This window comes from Tachyglossus aculeatus, unplaced genomic scaffold, assembly GCF_015852505.1.
Source record: "Tachyglossus aculeatus isolate mTacAcu1 unplaced genomic scaffold, mTacAcu1.pri scaffold_129_arrow_ctg1, whole genome shotgun sequence".
In the NCBI taxonomy this organism is placed as follows: domain Eukaryota; kingdom Metazoa; phylum Chordata; class Mammalia; order Monotremata; family Tachyglossidae; genus Tachyglossus; species Tachyglossus aculeatus.
Window position 1 is genome coordinate 355,910 of NW_024044857.1, and position 7,241 is coordinate 363,150.

Here is a 7,241-nt window from a genome sequence, read left to right on the forward strand (position 1 = left end):
AAGAAACACTTGTAGTTTCAGCACCCAGTCTTCCTCTGTCTCGGCTTCAGCTCCCCAAAATCAGCACTCAGAATTCACAGGGATCTAGGAAGGCTTTGGAGTTGTAGAAAGGGATATGAGGTCATAGCCCCTTGGTGACCTGCTTGGGAAATACATTTTTATGATCTTTGTTAATCACTTACTATGTGTCAAACACTTTTCTAAGCATGGGGGTAGATACAAGCTAATCAGGTTGGACACAGTCCCTGTCCCACATGGAGCTCACATTCCAAGTAAGAAGGAGAACAGAAGGGCTGAGGCACAGAGAAGTGAAGTGATATGTCCAAGGCCATACAACAAACATTTGGCAGAGCCGGGATTAGAATCCAGGTCTTCTGACCCCCAGGTCTGTGCTCTTTCCACTAGGCCATGCTGCTTCTGTATTTCTGAAATGATCATTTTTGTGTGCATCTCTATGGCCCTGGGATAGCACACGTTTTAGGGAATGTTATGCATGACTGTCGTTTACACAAAAGGGGCATTGGCAAATGGGTGTCTGGAAATCCATAGAACCATCAGGGATACCTAAGGTCCCACATTCTCATCTGTGTTATCGAATATAAAACTCTAGTATATCAATCAATCAATGACATTTATTGAGTGCTTACTTTATGCAGACCACTGTATTAAGTGCTTTGGAGAATACAATACAAAAGAATCTGTTGACGTGTTCCCTGTCCACAATTAGTTTACAGCCTCTAAGGGAGGATAGACATTAATACAGATAAATTACTATTTATTCAGTTCTTCCTCCAGGCCAAAGCACTTAGCCAACAGCTGGGGTTGGGGCTGGTTAATCAGATTGCACACATTGCCTGTCCCACTCAGGGTTCACAATCTAAGAGTTGCAGAGAGGAGGTATTCATTCAATCGTATTTATTGAGCACTTACTGGGTGCAAAGCACTGTACTAAGTGCTGGAATCTAATCTCATTTTTAAGAATGCAGAAACCCACACCCCAGTGGTTACGTGAATCTCCTGAAGTCATATACAGAGAAGTAGCATGGATCAGTGGAAAGAGCAGGGGCTTGAGAGTCAGAGGTTATGGGTTCCAATCCCAGCTCCACCACATCAATCAATCGATCAATCAATCGTATTTATTAAGTGCTTACTGTGTGCAGAGCACTGTACTAAGCGCTTGGGAAGTACAAGTTGGCAACATATAGAGACAGTCCCTACCCAACAGTGGGCTCACAGTCTAAAAGGGGGAGACAGAGAACAAAACCAAATATACTAAGAAAATAAAATAAATAGAATAGATATGTACAAGTAAAATAAATAAATAAATAGAGTGATAAATATGTACAAACATATATATATATATATATATATATATATATATATATATATATATATATATATATATATATATATATATATATATACAGGTGCTGTGGGGAAGGGAAGGAGGTAAGATGGGGGGATGGAGAGGGGGACGAAGGGAAGAGGAAGGAAGGGGCTCAGTCTGGGAAGGCCTCCTGGAGGAGGTGAGCTATCAGTAGGGCCTTGAAGAGAGGAAGAAAGCTAGCTTGGCGGATGGGCAGAGGGAGGGCATTCCAGGGCCGGGGGATGACGTGGGCCGGGGGTCGATGGTGGGACAGGCGAGAACGAGGCACGGTGAGGAGATTAGCGACAGAGGAGCGGAGGGTGCGGGGTGGGCTGTAAAAGGAGAGAAGGGAGGTGAGGTAGGAGGGGGCGAGGTGATGGAGAGCCTTGAAGCCGAGGGTGAGGAGTTTCTGCCTGATGCGCAGATTGATTGGAAGCCACTGGAGATTTTTGAGGAGGGGAGTAACATGCCCAGAGCGTTTCTGGACAAAGACAATGCGGGCAGCAGCATGAAGTATGGATTGAAGTGGGGAGAGACATGAGGATGGGAGATCAGAGAGAAGGCTGATGCAGTAACATGAGGATGGGAGATCAGGGAGAAAGCTGATGCAGTCTGTCTGCTGTGTGACCTTGGGCAAATGACTTAACTTCTCTGTGTCTTAGGTGCCTCATCTGTAAAAAGAGGATTAAGACTGTGAGCCCTATGTGGGATAGGGAGTTTGTCCATCCCGATTATCTCGTATCTATCCTAGTGCTTAGAACAGTGCCTGGAATATAGTAAGCAGGATGCTTGCAAGATGTCGGCAGAGAGAACTCAGGTCCTTAATCAATCAATCATTCATATTTATTGAGCGCCTACTATGTGCAGAGCACTGTACTAAGCGCTTGAGAAGTACAAATTGGCAACATATAGAAACAGTCCCTACCCAACATTGGGCTCACAGTCTAAAAGGGGGAGACAGAGAACAAAACCAAACATATTAACAAAATAAAATAAATAGAATAGATACGTACAAGTAAAATAAATAAATAGATAAATAGAGTAATAAATATGTACAAACATATATACATATATACAAGAACCCAGGTCCTTAAGACTCCCAAGCCCATGCAGCATGAAACGTATCATGGCCTGGTAGGAAAAGAGCATGGGCCTGGGAGCCAGAAGGACCTGGGTTCTAATCCCTCTCTTGCCCCCACCTCCCCTTTTAGTTATCACCCTATTTCCCTCCTACAATTCCTTTCCAAACTCCTTGAACGAGTCGTCTACACCCACTGCCTCGAATTCCTCAACGCCAACTCTTTCCTCGACCCCCTCCAATCTGTCTTCCGTCCCCTACATTCCATGGAAACTGCCCTCTCAAAGGTCACCAATGACCTCCGGCTTGCCAAATCCAACGGCCCCTACTCTATCCTAACCTTCCTCGACCTCTCAGCTTCCTTCGACACTGTGGACCATCCCCTTCTCCTCAACACACTATCCTACCTTGGCTTCGCAGACTCCATCCTCTCTTGGTTCTCCTCTTATTTCTCCGGCCGTTCATTCTCAGTTTCCTTTGTGGGCTCCTCCTCCCTCTCCCATATCCTTAATGTAGAGGTTCCTCAAGGGTCAGTTCTTGGTCCCCTTATCTTCTCTGTCTACACTCACTCCCTTGGTGAACTCATTCGCTCCCACGGCTTCAACTATCATCTCTATGCTGATGACACCCAAATCTACATCTCTGCCCCTGCTTTCTCTCCCTCCCTTCAGGCTCGTGTTTCTGTCTGCCTTCAGGACATCTCTATCTGGATTGTCTGCCCACCATCTAAAACTAAACACGTTCAGGACTGAACTCCTTATCTTCCCTCCCAACCCCTGCCCTCTGTCTGACTTTCCCATCACTGTAGACTTCACTACTATCCTTCCCGTCTCACAAGCCCGCACCCTTGGTGTCATACTCGACCCCGCTCTCTCGTTCACCCCTTACACCCAATCCATCACCAAAACCTCCAAAACATCGCCCAGATCCTCCCTTTCCTCTCCATCCAAACATCTACCCTGCTGGTTCTCTCTGATCTCCCATCTTCGTGTCTCTTCCCACTTCAATCCATACTTCATGCTGCTGCCCGCATTGCCTTTGTCCAGAAACGCTCTGGGCATGTTACTCCCCTCCTCAAAAATCTCCAGTGGCTACCAATCAATCTGCGCATCAGGCAGAAACTCCTCACCCTCGGCTTCAAGGCTCTCCATCACCTCGCCCCCTCCTACCTCACCTCCCTTCTCTCTTTCTGCAGTCCACCCCGCACTCTCTGCTCCTCTGCTGCTAATCTCCTCAACATACCTCGTTCTCGCCTGTCCCGCCATCGACCCCCGGCCCACGTCATCCCCCGGGCCTGGAATGCCCTCCCTCTGCCCATCCGCCTAGCTAGCTCTCTTCCTCCCTTCAAGGCCCTACTGATAGCTCACCTCCTCCAGGAGGCCTTCCCAGACTGAGCCCTTTCCTTACTCTCCCCCTCGTCCCCCTCTCCACCCCCCCATCTTACCTCCTTCCCTTCCCCACAGCACCTGTATATATGTATATATGTTTGTACATATTTATTTCTCTATTTATTTATTTATTTATTTTACTTGTACATATCTATTCTATTTATTTTATTTTCTTGGTATGTTTGGTTTTGCTCTCTGTCTCCCCCTTTTAGACTGTGAGCCCACTACTGGGTAGGGACTGTCTCTATATGTTGCCAACTTATACTTCCCAAACGCTTAGTACAGTGTTCTGCACACAGTAAGCGCTCAATAAATACGATTGATGATGATGATGGTTCAATCTCTCATCCTATCCCGACTGGATTACAGCATCAGCCTCCTCCCTAATTTCCCATCCTCCTGTACCTCCCCACTTCAATCTATACTTCACGCTGCTGCCCGGATCATCTTTGTGCAGAAATGCTCTGGGCATGTTACTCCCCTCCTCAAAAATCTCCAGTGGCTACCAGTCGACCTACACATCAGGCAAAATCTCCTCACCCTCAGCTTCAAGGCTCTCCATCACCTTGCCCCCTCTTACCTCACCTCCCCCCTTTCCTTCTACAGCCCAGCCCACACCCTCCGCTCCTCTGCCGCTAACCTCCTCACTGTGCCTCGTTCTTGCCTGTTCCCGCCGTCGAGCCCCGGCCCACATCCTCCCCCTGGCCTGGAATGCCCTCCCTCCGCACATCCGCCGAAGTAGCTCTCTTCCTCCCTTCAAAGCTCTTCTGAGAGCTCACCTCCTCCCGGTGGCCTTCCCTGACTGAACCCCCTCTTTCCTCTCCCCCTCCCCATCCCTGCCGTACCTCCTTCCCCTCCCCACAGGAGCTGTATATATGTTTGTACAGATTTATTACTCTATTTATTTTACTTGTACATATTTACTATTCTATTTATTTTGTTAATGATGTGCATTTAGCTTTTACTTCTATTTATTCTGATGGCTTGACACCTGTCCACATGTTTTGTTTTGTTGTCTGTCTCCCCCTTCTATTCTGTGAACCAGTTGTTGAGAAGGGACCGTCTCTGTGTTGTCAACTTGTACTTCCCAAGCGCTGAGTACAGTGCTCTGCACACAGTAAGCGCTCAATAAATACGATCGAATGAATGAATGAATGAATACTCCCAACTCCATCACTTGACTGCTGCATGACCTTGCTGCTGTATGTCCCTGTGCCTTTCTGTAAAAAGAGGATGCCTTCTGTAAAAAGAGGAATAAGACTGTGAGCCCTATATGGGACAGGGACTTGGTCCATCCCGATTATCTTGTATCTACCCTAGTGCTTAGAACAGTGCCTGACAAATAGTAAGCACTTAACTAATACCATTATTATTATTATTATTATTAGTATTAATAATAATAATAATAATAATAATAAATTGAGAAGCAGTGTGGCCTTGTCTCCAAAGCCTGGGCCTGGGAGTCAGAAGGACACAGGTTATAATCTGGATGTGCCATTTGTCGGCTCTGTGATCCTGGGCAAGTCACGTCACTTCTCTAGGCCTCAGTTTCCTCATCTGAAAAGTGGGGATTAAGACTGTGAGGCCTATGTGGGACAGGGACCATGTCCAACCTGATTGGCTTGCATTTACCCTAGTGCTTAGGATGGTGCCTGGCACATTGTAAATTTTGAACAAACATTACTATTATTGTACAGTTCCTGGCACATAGGGAAAGTTTAACAAATACTATCATTATTATTATTATCGTTATTATTAATAACGATAATAATAAAAAAATGTCATTGATTGATTGATTGGTTGAAATGGAGGTCCAAAGAAATTAAGTGAGTTGCTCAAGGTCACCAAAACAACGAAAGGCAGATCTGGGACTAGAACAATTCTGCCTCTTGACATTAGGCCATTACATCAACTCATTGGGTTTGATTAGCAGGCCCCAGAAGGAAATCCCAGGGGAAGAATAATTAATCCATGTGGAGCCTCGGAAGACACAGGGCAAGAGAGCACTGGAGACACTGGGGTACTCAACTTCTCCTGTGACACAATGGCTGCTTTTCTTTGGGGGAAAATGGAAACACCTTGACAAGGTATCCTGGGAAATTCGTCCTCGTGAAGAAGCTTTCCCAGCTTTTCCAGGAACTCCAATACATTGATGAGCAAAAGGAGGCATCATAGACTAGTAGTGGTTGTCCCCTTCAAACTGGGACTGATGCAATGAGTCTTGATGTTGCAGGGGTTGGTAGGAGAGATGGTTAACTGGGTCCGGGGAATCGGGAGAAAGAGGAGGAAAATTGCTCCAGTCCTGTCATCACTGCTTGCCACATAAATCTCTCCCCGACGCCCGAGCTTCTCTGCCTTGCTCGATCAATAGATCCAGCAAGGTATTTATTGAATGCCTACTCGCATCGTTGCCATTGGCATATCCAGTAGGTTTTTCCTCCCCAGTATTTCCTAGATCCACCTCTTACTCTCCATTCAAATCGCACACCACCTAGGTCTGGACACTAGCCATACCCCAGCTAGAATACTGTATCAGTTTTCTACTTAGTCTGAAATTGTTCAGTCTCCCCAGTTATTGCATAGCTCTGCTGCCCAGATCATCTTTTTATAGCATCTTTCTGCACACATTCCCCCCTCCTCCTTAAATGATGATGCACACACCTCCAAATCTAGCAGAAATTCTTGACCTTTGATTTAATCAATCAATCAATCAATCGTATTTATTGAGCGCTTACTGTGTGCAGAGCACTGTACTAAGCGCTTGGGAAATACAAGATGGAAACATGTAGAGACAGTCCCTACCCAACAGTGGGCTCACAGTCTAAAAGGGGGAGATAGAGAACAAAACCAAACATACTAACAAAATAAAATAAATAGAATAGATATGTACAGGTAAAATAAATAAATAAATAGAGTAATAAATACGTACAAACATATATACATATATGCAGGTGCTGTGGGGAAGGGAAGGAGGTATGATGGGGGGATGGAGAGGGGGACGAGGGGGAGAGGAAGGAAGGGTCTCAGTCTGGGAAGCCACTCCATCATTCCTTTCCCTCTTACCTAACCACCCTGTTCTCCCACCTCACCGTAGTTAATACTCCCAAGTGCTTAGTAGAGTGCTTGGCACAAAATAAGTGCTCAATAACTAATGTGGATTAGTGTAAAAGCACGGGCTTGGGGGCCAGAGGAACTGGATTCTATTCCCCGCCCCCTCCGCCCCCCCCCCCCCTCGGCATTCCTCTATTCCCCACCTCTAGATCTTAAGATCATTGTGGGCAGGGAATGTGTTTGTTGCATTGCTGTATTGTACTTTCTCAAGTGCTTAGCACAGTGCTGTGCACACAGTAAGTGCTCAATATATACGATTGACTGATAGACTACTCCTGGCTCTGCCACTTACCTGCTC